Below are 19,789 nucleotides of genomic sequence, written 5' to 3'. Positions count from 1 at the left end.
TTGTCATCGTTCCCGAGTTTGAGTTGAGTTCGAGTGAGGAAACTTTGGTAGACTTCGGCTATGTCGCGGAGTCCGTGTGGAAACCGCTTTGGAGTCGAAGCTGACTTGGGAAACGACCAGGACCGACTAGTCCGAACTGAAGTCGAGTCCGATGCATAGTCGAACTCGAGGTTGTTGATTTTGAAATTTTGATTTTTCCTGACTAGGTCTTCTGATTTCTTCTCCTGGATGTTGATGATCTAGCGCCGAAACGATCCGACACCGTCGGCGACACAGAGCCAGGATCCAAAAATGAACGTTGCGCCTGCTTTGATGATGAAAACAGGCTTGATGACGACTGTTGCCATTGAGCTTGCGCTAAGAAACTCGATGGGGTCCCCTACCTGGCGCGCCAGCTGTCGGTGTTTTAGACCGGCAACCCGCCTAGGGGTACCCTAGGTGATCTTTTGTGTGGTAAGGGCCGTTGAGAATCAAGAAGTCAATGGTGACGCAAGGAACACGATTTAGACAGGTTCAGGCTGCTAGATCGCGTAATACCCTACATCCTATGTGTTTGTTTGTATTGATCTTAGATGCACTTGGGGTTGTTCTGTTTGAGGGGGGTCCCTGCCCGCCCTTATATACACGGGAGGGCAGGGTTACAAGTCCGAGTCCTAGTCAAGTACAATTATAGAGTTCTACTCGGTATGGCCTGAGTAGTTTCCATATACATACTCGACTAGTTCGAGTGGGATATGCCTATCCCCTTGACTTGATCATGTTCGAGTACGTCCCTTAGTGGGCCGTTCAGGGTCTACTCGTGGGCCTGGGGTGCATGCCCGACAGTCCAGGCAAAAAAGTTATGCTGATGTGCGTCATAGAGAGTTGGTGTTTGAGGTAGGTGACTTTGTTTATCTGAAGGTGTCATCTATCCGAGGTCATAAGAGGTTCAAAGTCAAAGGGAAGTTGGCACCTCGATATATTGGTCCATTCAAGATCCTGGAAAGGTGTGACGACAGACCCCAAATCTCTCGAGTTAATCTTAATCGGAGTCCCTAATCTCCCTGTCTCAGCTTTACCGAGTTCAAGTGCTCAACCTCCAGTCTCGGTCCCGACCCCTGAGATCCGACCCCTGTCCGCCATTTCCTCAGTTCCGACCCCTGCCGACCCCAACCCCCACCACCGGATCCTTCGAAGTCTCCCAGCAGTCTTCCTTCAATCTGAGCAGTGGACCAACCAAGACTGACCGGTGGACCAACAAGATCTTTCCCCCAGATCTCCCGCGACAGACGCACTCGAGTGGCATGCCCGCTTCAGAGCTTCTCCGCCGCGTGGCTCGTTTCCTCCGACACCCACCGCTCCGCCCCGTCGCTGGCCACGACCGGATGGATATCCGCGCCCCCTTCCCCAATCGCAGCGGAAGCCCCCTGCAACCCTTCTGCAGCGCCTCGCAGCTCGCGCCCATCATCACCTCGCCAGACCCCAGGCTGCAAGGCCCGATGCCTCCCGTCTTTTCTGCCGCCCCTCCACAGTCGCGCCATCCCAAATGTGCTAAGCGACGATTCCTCCTTCGCCAACCCCGACCTCGGCCGCAACAGCTCCTTTCCCGCCTTGTCAGAAATGCGCCCCGATAGTCTGTTGCTTCGCGCTCGCCCGCGCAACCGCAACCCGCCTGTCTTCTCACCTGTGCACCCTAGTTCCTAGTGCCGTTCCCCTAGTCACATCCATCATATCCGCCGCACGACGACGCCCGCCTCCGCCAAATCTCAACCATCGGCAAAACCGCGCCTGCGCCGCCCCGTCTCTGGCGCCCAATGGCCGACGGTGTCATCCCCGAAGTCCTGCTCCACCGCCCAGCTGCTCAATCGCCACCCCGGCAGCGCACTCCATCATTTCTTCCCAGTCTTCATGCTGCTCCCGCTCTCTCTCTTCCCGTACAGCTAGAAAAGGGAATGCCAGAGCCCCGCCGGAGTTCCCTTCGCCATCGTTGCCCTCCCGCCTTGCTCCCTGTTTCGTGCTCAAACGCTACCGCCTAAGTTCCTGAGGAATTCTCCTCTCTGCTCAACACCGCTCTTTCCAATCCACCCAGCCGCTTGCTCCTCCGCGCTGTGCTGAAGCTTGCTTGTGTCCACAAGAAGCACCACCACCGCCGGAGCACCACCGGGCATCGCCGTTGCCAAGCCTTTGTGCTTCCATCCTTCTGCCCAAGTCTGCTCCTTCCCGACCCCAAGTTTCACCTGCGAGCCGAAGGTAAGCTGCTGACCCTTTGTCCACCTCGTCCGACCCTGTCTGTCCGCCCGACCCTTTCTCCGCCTCGCCCGAGGGCTCGGTTGTATCTTTTTCCTTGACCCGAGGGTATATGTGTAAAAATCGGGGACTTCTCTGCATTAAGTCTGAGGACCCTCATCACATCTATTCCTCTAGTACACTTTATATCGTGATCTCCACCAACCCAAGTACACTTCCCCACCTTTTTCCGTAGCTTTGCTACCAGTTTTTGGGCTAAAGCTTGCAAGTGTTGCTGTTGAAATAACCGTCTAAATCCTAGCTCTTGCATTGCATTCGTGTAGAGCTGCATCTCGCCGACGGCGTCTACGAGTTGTACCCTGCGCCAGAAGACGAAGTTGTAGCCGAGCTCCCGCTTCCAGAAGCCGAAGCCGCCCCAGCGGAATACCCGTTCCCCTCCTCCTCGCTTGAAGGCAAGCCCCGGAGCATGAACCCAGTTTTTCCCAAACTTGCGCATGCCTTCTTCATCTTGTTTGTGCATTTACGTATAGGAGTTGTTTGAAACCGTAGATGCATGGCGTAGTCCCTTGATCTGAACACTAGCTGTTGGACCGAGTAGATGCTTTGCTTAAATAGGAAGCGGTAAAAGTTGAGTGATTCCCTGTCACTCGCGAGTTGTAGGAGTTGGTTGTTTTTCCTCCTGTCACAACTATAAGGATGATGGATGGGGCAGGGTCTTGGTTAACTCTTTGGTGGTCGGCTGATCGCCCCGTCTGTCTATGAAACTTGCTAAGGCCCGATAGTGGTGGTGTTCGTGATCAAGTGTTTGAAAGTACTAACCTCATACTTATTATGGGATGAGGAAGCCTAGTACCGGATTGAACCTAGACGTGAGCGGTCGCCCCATTGTCCTTGGAACGGAGTTCCCCTGCGGCCGCACGTGGTGGCAAGCGTGGTCACAGAACGGCAGAGGCCGGGTCTGTGGAACCTTGCACCAAAGGAAATGGGCCCGACACGGGTTAGGGATTGATGGGGAAGGCCGACACAGGAAGCGACCCTCGGTGGTGCATGGATGTCGTGAGGTTAGGTTCACCATGCATGGTTAAAGAACTCAAATCAATTCGTCTACGTCTCACAGTTTGAGACTGCTTGATCGCTATGCTACCCTCAGTAATAAAGGAATCTGATGATGACATGGTCTTGATGATGCTTATTTACCCTTTGGTTGGTTCTATGTTTGCTTAGAGTAAGTTGCTAACTTAGACCGGATAATGAACTTAGAATCTGTAGCTAAAACTTGAAAATAAGGATCTACCTAGTGCTTTTGGCAAACAAACCCCTTAGCCAAAGAGCCTTGCATGTCTAGAAGTGGTGGAGTAGCTTCCTCCTGTCGGTTAAGTCTTGTTGAGCTTAGTAGCTTAGCCTTGTTGTGGCGTTTCTTTTCAGGTGAAGTCACTACTCCCGAGTCTTCTTCTGTTGGCACTTGGCCGCCCCAACTCCCTCCGGGTTGGACGGTCGAGTGGGGTCCCTCCTCGGACGGCGAGGACAGGGAGCACTGACGTCTTGGCTGGCCTCACCAAGGACGTCCGACCCCGGCGCTAGCTCCGTTGTTTTATCTTTCTGCTGCTTTTGAACTTGTAAAACTCTGATGTTGTTTTAATATTGAACTAAATGGTCAATTTGTTTAACTCAGTGGACTTGTTGTATTCTCTGGAACCGTTCACCTTCGGGTGGACTTTGCTAAACTCGGTCCTGTCAAAGTGGTTAAATCGGAGGAAATCCGACGGCATCTCGAGTTAGCACGATTAAGGCCGAGTGTCGCATGTCAGGCGGCTTAACCATGCCTTAATTAGGCTAATCTGGGGTGGATCCGCCACAGCTAGTACCAGAGCTGGTTTAGCAAGACAGAGAACACAATAGGCCCTAAAACACTTCTTTTTAAATAAAAGTTGCAAAGGAAAATTTTCGAAAATCTCGTACGATCGTTAAGAATGACCCTAGTACGAGAGGCCCTAGGGGATTTTGGGGTTATTTTTAGGTGGCTAATACTTATTGGTTATCTTGCTAACCTTCCAGCACTACGCCACGTGTATCATACGTGTGCCGAGTCTGCATCACGAGTATGCGAGGGTTGATAGGGAGTCTATTCAAAGGACCCTATCATCGCGGTTGTTTCGCCCACGTTTCTCATACGTGTGCAGGTTCCGTATGTTAATTCATATGAAGGGTGGTATGGTTCGATTCCAACGAGCCTATCATCACGGTTGTTCGCCCACATCTATTATACGTGCGCTGATTCCGCATCATGAGTATGCGAAGGGTTATACGGTTCCATTCAAAGGGGGCCTATTTCCATGGTTGTTGAGCTGTCCATGCAGCCTTGAACGCATGGGTGCCGTTCCTATAGTGAACGGTAATGTTTGAGGACGCTTTCGTGGGTGCTGGCACGAAAGGTTCATGAGGTTGTGTTTTCTGCAGGTACACTAACCGCGTCCGCTTAAAAGATGCTACTAGAACCGACTAGCTACTATAGGGAGAGACGTATTGGTTGCCTTGCCACCAGCACTGACTATGTAAGGCTAAGTTTGGCAGTTGTTTTGGTTGAGAGATGAGGTAGGCCGTGCATGCGACATGAACTAAAACCTGTAAAACCACCCCTCCCTTCATCAACCTTGTATTGGAAAAGCTCTTCTTCGATTCCAAGGATTTCTAGTTTTCTTCCAGCTTGTGCTCGGTCAAATCTGAATGCTTTCTGTCCGACCCCTTCTTCTTAGAGTTCTATCTCATGCTGTTTTGGTTCTTGGTTCTAGATGGCCGCCCCCGAACACGTTCTGTACGGCGCCAATGGCATCTCCCACTCGACGTGCTTACACTTTGAAGGTTTTCCCACTATTCTGTGGGACACCTTGAGGTGGTTCGGGTATCAGTCCCCGCCTTTGTACATGGGACGGTTGTACCTGGAGCACGGCGTACCGAGGTGCAACGTGCAGGCAGTGGTACCTCCACCTCCTGTGCGGCCCGAGTGGCCCCCGTTCGGAATCTCGACATACGGACACGCCTTGGAAGATACGTGGGAGTCAGCTGCTCTACAACTCCTCACTCAGTTCTGTCAGTTGCATCCGCTTGAGGTCACCTTGGACCCAATCGGCCTGTTTCCTGCCAGAGACCGGATGGACCCGGCGTGGCGTGATCGCGTCAACAACGTAGAGGTGTTGGCCACATCCCACTCGCTGGTCACCATCTCCACCAACATCAGATGCATGTCAGCCCTATATAGGCTGATCGAGCTTCAAGGCCGAGCCATGGTGGTCTTGGCTCGCATCGCCATGGACACCCAGGGACACTTCAATGCCGCCAAGAGAGACCTGGTGGTACAAACCTATCAACTCATCCAGAGAGGCATCCAAATCCACGACATGCAAGACCGAATCTCCGAACTCGAGGGAGAAGTGGCCGATCTGGTGGATGGCATGATTGAGCTGTTCGAAGAAAAGATGGAGATAGAGATGGAGCTAGCAGTTGCTAATGCTCATCTGGACGAGCATCACGCCGAGCTCGACGACATGCATGCCCTTCAAATGCAGTTGGAAGAGCAGGAAGACCCTGAGGAGGTCGTGGGAGCATCCAGCATGGACATTGAGTATGACGACGCCCCTTCTCCAACCCACAGTTTTCCTCGTAGATGGAGAGTTGTAGAGAACAAATTCTTTTGTTGTACTCCTCGGCAGCCTAAATTTTGGATAGTCCTGTAATAGGTTAGTGTGATGACCGACCCCTAATCTCCCGAGTTAATCTTAATCGGAGCCCTTGATCATAGTCATCTGTCTTGTTTTACCGCACCTGAGCGCTCCGCCTTCCGCCCGGTTCCGACCCCTGAGACCCGACCCCTCCCCGCTTCGCTCCGATCCCGACCTCGGCGAGCTCAGCCCACCGTCGGATCCTTCTAAGTCTTCCTCAAATGTCCATTCTATCCGCTCGATGGACCCGCGAGATCTTTCCCCAGATCCTCCGCGATAGGCGCACTCAAGTTGCATGCCCGCTTCAGAGTCTCCCTGCCGCGTGGCTCGTCTTCTCCGACGCCCGCCGCTCAGTTTTGTCTCTGGCTCGCGACCAAGTGGATTCTCGCGCCCCCTTCCCCAATGGCAGCGGAAGCCCCTCTGCAACCTTTCTGCAGAGCCTCGCCTCCCGCGCCCATCATCACACCGCCAGATCCCGACCCCAGAGCCCGATAACGCCCGTCTTTTCCGTCACTTCGAACATAGTCGCGCCGTCTGGTCTCCGCTACACGACGATTCCTCCATCGCCAACCCCGACCGCGGCAGCGATAGCTCCTTTCCCCGCCCTGTCAGAAGCCGCCCGACAATCTGTTGCTCCGCACTCGCCCGTGCGCCCACGGCTGCCTGTCTTCTCACCTGTGCACCCTCGATTCTAGTGCCGTTAAACCGGTCGCTTCTATCAAATCTTCCGCACGACGACGCCCGCCTCCGCCAAATCTCAACCACCGGCATACCCGCTCCTGCGCCGCCCTGATGGCAGAACCCAATGACCGCTGGCGTCACCCCTGGAGTCTTGCACCACCGCCCTCTTCGCTCAATCGCCGCCCGGGCAGACCACTCCATTGCTTCTCCCCGGCCTTCGCGCCGCTTCCCTTCTCTCTCTCTCCCGCGCCGCTTCCTTTCTCCGTTCCAGCAGCTATAAAAGGAATGCACCAGCCGCCGGAGTTCTCTCCGCTATTGTTGCCTTCAGCCATTCTCTCGCTCCCTGCTCAAGCTTCTAGCGCCACACGCCAAGTTCTTGAGGAACTCTCCTCTCAGCTTCTCCCTCAGTTTTCTCCAAGTCACCCAGCCGCTTGCTCCTCCGTGCTGCGTAAAAGCTTACTTGTGATCTGCAAGAAGCACCGCCGCCGCCGGAGCATTGCCGGTCTTAGCCGTTGTTCAAGCTTTGGTCCCTCCACCCAAGTCTGCCTCTTTCCGACCCCAAGCTTTCCTTTCAGGAAGAAGGTAAGTTGCCGACCCCAGTCCGCTTCGCCCGACCCCTTCTATCCGCCCAACCCCGGTTCCATCTCGCCCGACCCTATCTGTTCCGCCGACCCTTATCCGCCTCGCCCGAGGGCTCGGCTGTGATCTTTTTCTTCAACCCGAGGGTGTATGTGTAAAACTTAGGAACCCTCCAGCGCTTGCGTACGAGGACCCCTAGTATACCACATCCTTTAGTTCAAGGATCAGATCATAAGTCCCTTTCCGACCCTTGCCTCTTGATCTTCACCAGCTCTCTTGAACCTCCCTACCCTCCTGCTCTTTGTCGCGAGTTTCTGGGCTCAGGCGAGCCAGTGTTGCTGTTGAAATAACCGTCTATGCTAACTCTTGCATTGCATTCGTGTAGAGCTGCACCTCGCCGACGGCTTCTACGACCTACACCCGGCGCTAGAAGACGAAGCCGTAGCTGAGCTCCTGCCCGCTGAAGCCGAAGTCGCCCCCGAAGTCGAGCAGTTTCATTCCTCTTTGCTAGAAGGCAAGCCCCGGTTGCATGAAAACCCTGCGTGTTTTACCAAACTTGCGGATGCCTTCTGTAACATGCTTGTGCATTTACGTATAGGAGTTGTTTGAAACCCTAGATGCATGACTTAGTTATCCCCATGATCTGGGCACTAGCTGTTGGACCGAGTAGTTGCGTTACTTAACTAGGAGACGGTAAAAGTCGAGTGATCTCCTGTCACTCGCGAGTTGTAGGAGTTGCATGTCTACCCTTTCTGTTATAACTATAAGGACGATGGACGGGGCAGGGTTTGGTAACTCTTTGGTGGTCGGATGGTTGCCCCGTCTGTTTATAAAAACTTGCTAAGGCCCGACAGTGGTGGTGTTCATGATCAAGTGTTTGAAAGTACTAGCCTCATACTTAGTATGGGGTGAGGAAGCCTAGTACCGGATTGAACCTAGACGTGAGCGGTCGCCCCATTGTTCTTGGAACAGAGTTTCCCCTGCTGGATGTCGCACGTGGTGGCAAGCGTGGTCACAGAACGGCAGAGGCCGGGTCTGTGGAACCTTGCACCAAAGGAAATGGGCCCGACACGGGTTAGGGGATTGATGGGGAAGGCCGACACAGGAAGCGACCTCCGGGTGCGCGGATGTCGTGAGGCTAGGTTCACCATGCATGGTTAAGAACTCGAATCGATTCGTCTGCCTCTCACAGTTTGAGATTGCTTGATCGCTATGTCACCCTGAGTAAATGAGGAATCTGATGATGACATGGTGTTGTTGATATATTTATACATCTTGTTTGGTTCTATGATTGCTTAGAACAGGTTGCAAACCTAGACTGGTTAATGAACGTAGAACTAGAGCTAAAACTTGAAAATAGGTTTTACTTAGTGCTTTTGGCAAACAAACCCCCTCAGCCAAAAAGCCCTGCATGTCTAGAAGAAGGAGTAGTTTTTACTCCTATCGGTTAAGTCTTGTTGAGCTTAGTAGCTCAGCCTTGTTGTGGCTTCTGTTTTTCAGGTGGAGCTGCTGCTCCCGACCCCTCTCTTGCTGGCACTTGGCCGCCCCAGCTCCCGCTGGGCTGGACGGTCGAGTGGGATCCCTCCTCGGACGGCGAGGAGAGGTACCAGTGATGTCCCAGCTGGCCTCACCAGGACATCCGACCCCGACGATAGCTTCCGCTAGTGGTTTTATCTTCTGTTGTTCTCTTTCGAACCTTGTAAAACTCTGATATTCTTTTCGCAACTAAATCAAGTGGTTAATTTGTTAACTCGGTGGACTTGTTGTATTCTCTGGAACCACTCACCTTCGTGTGGGTTTGCTAAAGGGGTCCTGTTCAAGTGGTTAAATCGGATGAAATCCGACGGCGCTTCGTGTTAACTCGGCTGAGGCATCGGTGTCGCATGTTAGGCGACTTAACCATGTCTAACCAAGCTAATCCGAAGTGGATCCGCCACAGCTGGTACCAGAGCCGGTTTAGCAGTACAGAGAAAACAACAAGCCCTAACACTTCTTTGAAAAGATAAAAGTTGCAAGAAACTTTTTGAAAAATCTCGTATGATCATTAAGGATGGCTTTAGTGCGAGAGGCCCTAGGGGATTTTGGGGTTGTTTGAGGTGACTAATAATTACTTGGTTATCTTGCTAACCCTTCCAGCACTTCGCCACGTCTATCCTACGTGTGCCGAGTTCTGCATCGCGAGCATGCGAAGGTTGATAGGGAGTTCCATTCAAAGGACCCTATCATCATGGTTGTTCTCGCCCACGTCTATCACACGTGCGCAGGTTCCGTATGTACTCCATACGAAGGTTGGTACGGTTCGATTCCAACAAACCTATCAGCACGGTTGGTTCACCACATTTGTCATACGTGTGCTGATTCCGCATCACGAGTATGCGAAGGGTTATATGGTTCCATTCAAAGGGAACCTATTTCCACGGTTGAGTGCTGTCCATGCAGCCTTAAACGCATGGGTGCCGTTCCTATAGTGAGCGGTAATGTTTGGGAACGCTTTCGTGGGTGCTGGCACGAAAGGTTCGTGTGTTGGTGTTTTCTGCAGGTACGCTAACCGCGTTCGTTTAGGGGACGTTGTTAGAACCGACTAGTTATTATAGGGAGAGACGTAATTGTTGCCTTGTCACCGGCACTAACCGCGTAAGACCCGAGTTTCGGGCAGTTGTTTTGTTAAGAGTAAGGTAGGCCGTGCATGCGCCATAACCAGAAGTTGTAAGGTTTCCTTTTCAACAGCAACCTTGTCCGGAGGAGTTCTTTTCGGAAATAAGGATTTCTAGTTTCTTTCAGTTGCTCTCGGTTACCACCGAATGCTTCTCTATCCGACCCCTTACCCTTGGAGTCTATCTCACGTGGTTTCGGTTTCTTGGTTCCAGATGGCTGTTCCCGGGCATGTTCTATTTGGAGCGGACGGTACTTTCCAGTCGACATGTCTGCATTTTGAGGGTTTCCCCGCGATTCTGTGGGACACGTTGAAGTGGTTTGGGTACCAGTCCCCACCCTTGTACGCCGGACTGCTATATCTGGAGCAGGGTATCCAGACGTGCCAAGTGCAGGCGGTGGTACCTCCTCCCCCTGTGCGGCCCGACTGGCCCTCTTTCGGCATAATATCCTATGGCCTTGCTCCTGAGGACACTTGGGAGTTTGCCGCCCTCCAGCTTCTCACCCAGTTCTGCCAGCTGCATCCCTTGGAGATCACGCTCGACCCGATCGGCCTATTCCCCGTCAGGAACCGGCTGGACCCGGAATGGCTCGACCGCGTCGGGAACATTGAGGCGCTCGCCACCACATACGCCATGGTCACCATCTCCACCAATGTCAGGTGCATGGCAGCTCTTTACCGGCTGATAGAGCTTCAAGGGAGAGCTATGACCCTCTTCGCCCGGACCGCAGCGGATGCTCACGGGTACCTCCAGGAAGCTAGGAGAGATATGGTAGGCCAAACCTACCAGCTTATTCAATGGGGTATCCAGATCCACGACATGCAAGACCGGATCTCCGAGCTTGAGGGAGAAGTCGCCGACCTAGTGGACGGCATGATAGAGCTATCGGAGGAGAAGATGGAGATAGAAATGGAGTTGGCAGTTGCCAATGCCCATTTCGAGGAGCATCAAGCTGAGCTCGATGATATGCATGCCCTCAACATGCAACTCGAAGCTCAAGAGGACCCTGAGGAAGACAAAGGAGCGTCCAGCATGGATATCGAGGAAGATGGCGCCCCTTCTCCTACTCATAGTGTCCATTTGTAGATTGAGAGTTCTCAGGGAATCCTTCTTTTGTTGTACTCCTCGGCAGCCTAATTTTTTGGAAAGGTTGTAATAGGTTAGCCTTGAGTCGAGTACTCCCTGTGATTGGAACACCGTTGTATATAAAGTCAATTCTGGTGTCTGGCCTTTAATCCTTGCACAGTGTTGGATGCTAAGCTAAGTGAGTTGCGCCGCGACCACATGCTGTTTTTCTGGGAGCCTGTTCAGTTGGCCGACCCCAGTTTGTGAGACCGGGTGCGCCGACCCTTTGAGGCAGTTTCCGCCTCATCCGACCCTTTTTAAGTATGGATCGTTTCCGACCCCTTTTTCTCGGAAGGATCGCCTAGCCCGACCCCTTGGCTTGAGTTGGATTATAGGAGTCTGAATATGACATGTTTTGCCTGAAGTTGAGCACAAGGCTAAGATAGATGCTAACAAATATGAGAATGAGAAAAGTGAAAAAAAAATTTCCTATGAGGACGTGTGTTGCATCATCGGCAGGAGTTGCATTGAAGGATTTAACTTATATGTTCCATTTGTTGGAGTACTCCTAAGATTATGAATTTAATGGGACGATAACTCTTGCAGATGGCACATCGCACCAGGTCTGGTTCTGTGCCCGGCAGTAGCAATCAGCGACAGGATCTTCCCCCGCCCCCACCCTCATCGCCACTGGAGGCAATCCTAGCAACCCAAATTGAGCTGCTAAGGCATCTGGTACAAGGGCAACATCAACAGCCCCATGGTGGAAGGGCTCAGCAGCAGCCGCATATCGCTAGGTATGAGGACTTTCTACGGACACAGCCCCCTTTGTTCCAAAAGACACAAGAACCGCTCGATGCTGACGCCTGGGTTCGTACCATCGAATCCAAGTTTGAGCTTCTCACCGCCCCGTGCCCCGACAACAACAAGGCTCGGTTTGCAGCTCAACAGCTGCACGGCTCCGCGCGGCTTTGGTGGGATCACTACCATGCCATGCTGCCGGCTGGCCATGTGGTCAGTTGGAATGAGTTCAAGACGGCGTTCAAGGCGCATCACATTCCAGAAGGTCTCTTGGAGCGCAAGCTCAACGAGTTTCTGGCCCTTACCCAAGGAACCCGAGATGTGCTGCACTACGCTCAAGCTTTCAACGATCTATGCCGTTATGCCAGCTACCATGCGGACACAGACGAGAAGAAGCGGGACAGATTCCGTCGAGGACTGAGCTTGGAGCTCAGGGAAAGGTTGAACCCCATCAAGGTGGACACCTACAATGAGTTGGTCAATCTGGCCATCTCTCAAGAGGATTGCATGCAAGCTCTCAAGGCCGACCAGAAGAGGAAAGCCTCCGTGGCATTTCTGAGTCAGCCCACCCGAAGGTTCCGGATGGTTCCTCCACAAGCCCCTGGCCGACCCCAACAGTCAGGAAGGTGGATTGCCCGACCCCCGCCAGTAACAGCGCCTCGTTTTCCAGGCCTCCAACCGCAGGTGCCCCGGCCGACCCTGCCAACACCACCCCGCCCGGCAGCTAGTAGCCGTTGTTTTACCTGCGGCAATGAAGGGCACTTTGCAAAGGACTGCCCCAGGAACAAGAATCAACAGCAAGGTCAGAACCCCATGGCAGCCAGAGGAAGAAGGCCCAAAGTGCAAGTCCGACAAGGCCGACTCAACTACACCAGCTTGACCGAGCTCCCCGAAGGTGCGCCAGTAATGACGGGTACCTTCCTTGTTTTAAATCAAGCTGTTGTTGTGTTGTTTGATTCGGGAGCCTCTCATAGCTTTATCGGGAGTAAGGTTAGGGAAAGATGTGAGCTAGATGTCGGTCACACTAGGGAACCTTATGTGATCGCCACTCATGGAGGAAAGATAACATCGGATCAGATTGTTACTCTTGTACCTCTCCAGCTAGGTCCAACCCTCTTCAAGGAAAACCTTATCATCCTTGACCTGGAAGGCATAGATTTCATCCTAGGTATGGATTGGATAGCCCGACATCATGTGGTTCTAGATACAGCAGCTCGATCCCTCTACATCAGCTCACCCTTCCATGGCAGTTCTACCATATCTTTGACCCATCCTGAATCTGCACTTCCTTGTGCCTACCCTCTATCGGGAGCCCGTCTAGAAGGCCTTCCTGTTATCTGTGAGTACCCTGACATGTTTCCGGAAGACTTGCCTGGTATGCCACCTGATAGAGAAGTGGAGTGTTCCATAGAATTGATTCCTGGCACCGCACCCATATCTAAGAGGCCCTATCGGATGCCACCCGCTAAGTTAGCCGAGTTGAAGACCCAGTTGCATGACCTGTTGGAAAAAGGCTTCATCCGACCTAGCACATCATCTTGGGGTTGCCCTGCCCTGTTTGTGAAAAAGAAGGATGGCAGTCTACGTATGTGTGTGGATTACCGACCCCTCAATGCTGTGACCGTCAAGAACAAGTACCCACTGCCACGCATTGACGTCTTGTTTGATCAATTAGCCGGAGCAAAAGTGTTCTCCAAGATCGATCTTCGTTCTGGGTATCACCAAATCAAAATCCGACCCTGCGACATACCCAAGACAGCTTTCTCTACCAGATATGGACTGTACGAGTACCTAGTCATGTCCTTTGGACTCACCAATGCACCCGCCTATTTCATGTACCTCATGAACTCGGTATTCATGCCCGAGCTGGACAAGTTTGTAGTGGTGTTCATTGATGATATCCTAGTGTACTCAAAGAGCGAAGAAGAGCATGCCGACCATCTTCATGTAGTTCTCCAACGGCTAAGAGATCACCAGCTCTATGCCAAGTTCTCCAAGTGTGAGTTTTGGTTAGATAGTGTTAAGTTTTTGGGACACACTATCTCCAAGGATGGTATCACCGTTGACTCCAGTAAGGTGCAGGAAGTCATGGAATGGAAGCCTCCTGCCTCAGTGCACCAGATCAGAAGTTTCCTTGGACTCGCAGGCTACTATCGGCGTTTCATACCGGATTTCTCTAAGATAGCTAAGCCGATGACCGAGTTGTTGAAGAAAGAGGTCAAATTTCTGTGGGACGACAAGTGTGAAGAAGCCTTCAAGACCCTGAAGCACTTGCTGACCACAGCCCCAGTTTTGGCTCAGCCCGAACCCTCTAGGCTGTTTGATGTGTACTGTGACGCCTCTGGCATTGGACTTGGGTGTGTTCTTATGCAAGACAACCGAGTCATTGCCTATGCCTCACGAGCATTACGACCTCATGAGCTGAGCTACCCAACCCATGACTTGGAGCTAGCCGCAGTGATACATGCCTTAAAGATATGGAGACATTATTTGATGGGCACTCACTGCAACATCTACACCGACCACAAGAGCCTGAAGTACATCTTCACTCAAGCCGACCTCAACATGCGCCAAAGAAGATGGTTGGAGCTGATAAAAGATTCTGATTTGGAAGTGCACTATCATCCCGGCAAAGCCAATGTGGTAGCCGATGCCCTTAGTCGCAAGCACCATTGCAACTGCTTGTTGTCAACAGCTTTCACCAAGACTCTGTGTCACGAGATGGGAAAACTCGGTTTGGAGGTTATTTCTCGGGGAACCCTTGGTCACATCACCCTTGACTCAGTTTTGGAAGACCAAATCCGGTCAGCACAAGTCAAGGATAAGGAAATACAACGGATCATCAGGAAGATCTCAGTAAAGGATGAGGGATATAAGCAATTCCGGCAGGACAAAACTGGAGGTGTGCATTATGGAAACCGACTAGTTGTACCAGCCAACCCCAACCTTAGGAAGCAAATCCTAGATGAAGCTCATCTCTCCAAGTTCTCAATCCACCCTAGCAGCAATAAGATGTACCATGATCTCCGTCAAAACCTTCTGGTGGAGTGGAATGAAGCCGGAAATTGCCCGGTATGTTTCAGAATGTGACACCTGCCAACGCGTCAAGGCCAGCCATTTAAAGGTAGCAGGTACCCTGCAGCCGCTACCTATTCCCTCTTGGAAATGGGAAGACATCAGCATGGATTTCATAGTTGGATTGCCCCTTACCTCACAGCGATGTGACTCAATCTGGGTTATAGTGGACCGTTTGACCAAGACCGCCCACTTCCTTCCTGTCCGCACCACCTACACAGTCAAGCAGTATGCAGAGTTGTACCTCGACCGCATAGTTTCCCTACACGGTGTACCCAAGACCATCGTCTCTGATCGAGGAGTTCAGTTTGTGGCACGCTTTTGGGAGCAACTACAAGCATCCATGGGCACCAAGCTCATCCGAAGCTCAACATATCATCCTCAAACCGATGGCCAAACCGAGAGAGTCAATCAGATCCTCGAAGACATGTTAAGAGCTTGTGTCATCCGCTATGACAAGAATTGGGACAAGTGCCTGCCCTTAGCAGAATTCTCCTACAATAACAGCTACCAGGCCAGTTTGAAGATGGCACCGTTCGAAGCCTTGTATGGCCGGAGATGCCGGACACCCTTGAACTGGTCCCAGACAGGAGAAAGACAGGTCTATGGCCCTGATTTAGTGGCAGAGGCCGAAGAGCAAGTAAAGGTGATTCACGCAAATCTCAAGGCTGCCCAATCTCGACAGAAGAGTTATTCCGACCGGCGGAGAAGACCCCTGCAGTTCGACCTTGGTGATCATGTGTATCTTCGAGTCTCCCCGACCAAAGGAGTACAACGATTTGGAGTAAAAGGCAAGCTAGCTCCCCGTTACATTGGCCCTTATGAGATTGTGGAGATATGTGGACCCGTCGCTTACAGGATCGAACTTCCAGAATAGCTATCGGCCATACACGATGTTTTCCACGTGTCTCAACTGAAGAAATGTGTCCGAGTTCTAGCAGAAATTTTAGAGCGAGAGCAGCTTCAGATAGAGCCCGACCTGACCTACGCCGAGTACCCGGATCGAGTTCTTGACCAGAAGGAAAGGCGTACTCGGCGCCAAGTGGTGAAGATGTACAAGATCCTCTGGAGAAACCACACTGAAGATGAAGCAACATGGGAAATGGACGAGTATTTGAACAAGCGCTTCCCAGGTTTTCTATCTCGTCAAGGAGGTAAAAACGGCACCCCGCTTTTGATGCCTGAATCTCGGGACGAGATTCTTTTTAAGAGGGGTAGGCTGTGACGACTGACCCCTAATCTCCCGAGTTAATCTTAATCGGAGCCCTTGATCATAGTCATCTGTCTTGTTTTACCGCGCCTGAGCGCTCCGCCTTCCGCCCGGTTCCGACCTCTGAGACCCGACCCCTCCCCGCTTCGCTCCGATCCTGATCCCAGCGAGCTCAGCCCACCGTCGGATCCTTCTAAGTCTTCCTCAAACGTCTGTTCTATCCGCCCGGTGGACCTGCGAGATCTTTCCCCAGATCCTCCGCGACAGGCGCACTCGAGTTGCATGCCCGCTTCAGAGTCTCCCTGCCGCGTGGCTCGTCTTCTCCGACGCCCGCCGCTCAGTTTTGTCTCTGGCTCGCGACCAAGTGGAGTCTCGCGCTCCCTTCCCCAATGGCAGCGGAAGCCCCTCTGCAACCTTTCTGCAGAGCCTCGCCTCCCGCGCCCATCATCACACCGCCAGATCCCAGCCCTAGAGCTCGAGGTCGCCCGTATTTTCCGTCACTTCGAACACAGTCACGCCGCCTGGTCTCCGCTACACGACGATTCCTCCATCGCCAACCCCGACCGCGGCAGCGACAGCTCCTTTCCCCGCCCTGTCAGAAGCCGCCCGACAATCTGTTGCTCCGCGCTCGCCCGTGCCCCCGCGGCTGCCTGTCTTCTCACCTGTGCGCCCTCGATTCTAGTGCCGTTAAACCGGTCGCTTCTATCAAATCTTCTGCACGACGACGCCCGCCTCCGCCAAATCTCAACCACCGGCATACCTGCTCCTGCGCCGCCCTGATGGCAGAACCCAATGACCGCTGGCGTCACCCCCGGAGTCCTGCACCACCGCCCTCTTCGCTCAATCGCCGCCCGGGCAGAGCACTCCATTGCTTCTCCCCGGCCTTCGCGCCGCTCCCCTTCTCTCTCTCTCCCGCGCCGCTTCCTTTCTCCGTTCCAGCAGCTATAAAAGGAATGCACCAGCCGCCGGAGTTCCCTCCGCCATTGTTGCCTTCAGCCATTCTCTCCCTCCCTGCTCAAGCTCCTAGCGCCACACGCCAAGTTCTTGAGGAACTCTCCTCTCAGCTTCTCCCTCAGTTTTCTCCAAGTCACCCAACCGCTTGCTCCTCCGTGCTGCGTAAAAGCTTACTTGTGATCTGCAAGAAGCACCGCCACCGCCGGAGCATTGCTGGTCTTAGCCGTTGTTCAAGCTTTGGTCCCTCCACCCAAGTCTGCCTCTTTCCGACCCCAAGCTTTCCTTTCAGGAAGAAGGTAAGTTGCCGACCCTAGTCCGCTTCGCCCAACCCCTTCTATCCGCCCGACCCCAGTTCCGTCTCGCCCGACCCTATCTGTTCCGCCGACCCTTATCCGCCTCGCCCGAGGGCTAGGCTGTGATCTTTTTCTTCAACCCGAGGGTGTATGTGTAAAACTTAGGAACCCTCCAGCGCTTGCGTACGAGGACCCCTAGTATACCACATCCTCTAGTTGAAGGATCAGATCATAAGTCCCTTTCCGACCCTTGCCTCTTGATCTTCACCAGCTCTCTTGAACCTCCCTACCCTCCTGCTCTTTGTCGCGAGTTTCTGGGCTCAGGCGAGCCAGTGTTGCTATTGAAATAACCGTCTATGCTAACTCTTGCATTGCATTTGTGTAGAGCTGCACCTCGCTGACGGCTTCTACGACCTACACCCGGCGCTAGAAGACAAAGCCGTAGCTGAGCTCCTGCCCGCTGAAGCCGAAGTCGCCCCCGAAGTCGAGCAGTTTCATTCCTCTTTGCTAGAAGGCAAGCCCCGGTTGCATGAAAACCCTGCGTGTTTTACCAAACTTGCGCATGCCTTCTGTAACATGCTTGTGCATTTACGTATAGGAGTTGTTTGAAACCCTAGATGCATGACTTAGTTATCCCCATGATCTGGGCACTAGCTGTTGGACCGAGTAGTTGCGTTACTTAACTAGGAGACGGTAAAAGTCGAGTGATCTCCTGTCACTCGCGAGTTGTAGGAGTTGCATGTCTACCCTTTCTGTTATAACTATAAGGACGATGGACGGGGCAGGGTTTGGTAACTCTTTGGTGGTTGGATGGTTGCCCCGTCTGTTTATAAAAACTTGCTAAGGCCCGACAGTGGTGGTGTTCGTGATCAAGTGTTTGAAAGTACTAGCCTCATACTTAGTATGGGATGAGGAAGCCTAGTACCGGATTGAACCTAGACGTGAGCGGTCGCCCCATTGTTCTTGGAACGGCGTTTCCCCTGCTGGATGTCGCACGTGGTGGCAAGCGTGGTCACAGAACGGCAGAGGCCGGGTCTGTGGAACCTTGCACCAAAGGAAATGGGCCCGACACGGGTTAGGGGATTGATGGGGAAGGCCGACACAGGAAGCGACCTCCGGGTGCGCGGATGTCGTGAGGCTAGGTTCACCATGCATGGTTAAGAACTCGAATCGATTCGTCTGCCTCTCACAGTTTGAGATTGCTTGATCGCTATGTCACCCTGAGTAAATGAGGAATCTGATGATGACATGGTGTTGTTGATATATTTATACATCTTGTTTGGTTCTATGATTGCTTAGAACAGGTTGCAAACCTAGACCGGTTAATGAACGTAGAACCAGAGCTAAAACTTGAAAATAGGTTTTACTTAGTGCTTTTGGCAAACAAACCCCCTCAGCCAAAAAGCCCTGCATGTCTAGAAGGAGGAGTAGTTTTTACTCCTATCGGTTAAGTCTTGTTGAGCTTAGTAGCTCAGCCTTGTTGTGGCTTCTATTTTTCAGGTGGAGCTGCTGCTCCCGACCCCTCTCTTGCTGGCGCTTGGCCGCCCCAGCTCCCGCCGGGCTGGATGGTCGAGTGGGATCCCTCCTCGGACGGCGAGGAGAGGTACCAGTGATGTCCCGGCTGGCCTCACCAGGACATCCAACCCCGACGATAGCTTCCGTTAGTGGTTTTATCTTCTGTTGTTCTCTTTCGAACCTTGTAAAACTCTGATATTCTTTTCGCAACTAAATCAAGTGGTTAATTTGTTAACTCGGTGGACTTGTTGTATTCTCTGGAACCACTCACCTTCGTGTGGGTTTGCTAAAGGGGTCCTGTTCAAGTGGTTAAATCGGATGAAATCCGACGGCGCTTCTTGTTAACTCGGCTGAGGCATCAGTGTGGCATGTTATGCGACTTAACCATGTCTAACCAAGCTAATCCGAAGTGGATCTGCCATAGTTAGCCTTGAGTTGAGTATTCCCTGTGTTTTGGGAACAACCATGTAATGATCTCAGTTGAAATCAGGTCTTAGCTTGACCTTTGACTCTTTTGCAACACATCTGGGATGCCAGACTATGTGAGTTTGCGCTGTGACCACACACCCGTTTTCTGTGGGTCTGTCCAAAGTTTGGCCGACCCCGGGTCACGAGGTCGGATGTGCCCGACCCCTAGAGGCGCTTCTCCGCCTCGCCCGACCCCTTCCTGTGCAGTTTGCTTCACCCGCCCTTTTCTAGGCAGATCGCTTCACCCGACCCTTCTTGTGCTGTTTCGCCTAGCCCGACCCCTTGGCCTAAGATCGGACATAATGGAACTCCTGAGATATGGTTATGGTTCACCCGAGGTCATGTGCAGAACTAAAATAGTTGCTAACTAAGATGGCAAGAGGAAGTGTGTGTCTCCTTTATAAAGCCGTATGTGTTGCATTGTCGGCAAGAGTTGCATTTGCGGATTTAACATGCGTGTTCCCATCTGCTTGGAATACTTCTGAGGTTATGGAATTAATGGAGCGTTAACTCTTGCAGATGGCGCATCGCACCAGATCCGGCTCTGTGCCC

Source organism: Setaria viridis, chromosome 6 (genome assembly GCF_005286985.2).
Source record: "Setaria viridis chromosome 6, Setaria_viridis_v4.0, whole genome shotgun sequence".
Classification (NCBI taxonomy): domain Eukaryota; kingdom Viridiplantae; phylum Streptophyta; class Magnoliopsida; order Poales; family Poaceae; genus Setaria; species Setaria viridis.
The sequence above is the reverse complement of the archived record's forward strand: the minus strand, read 5'-3'. Positions refer to the sequence as shown.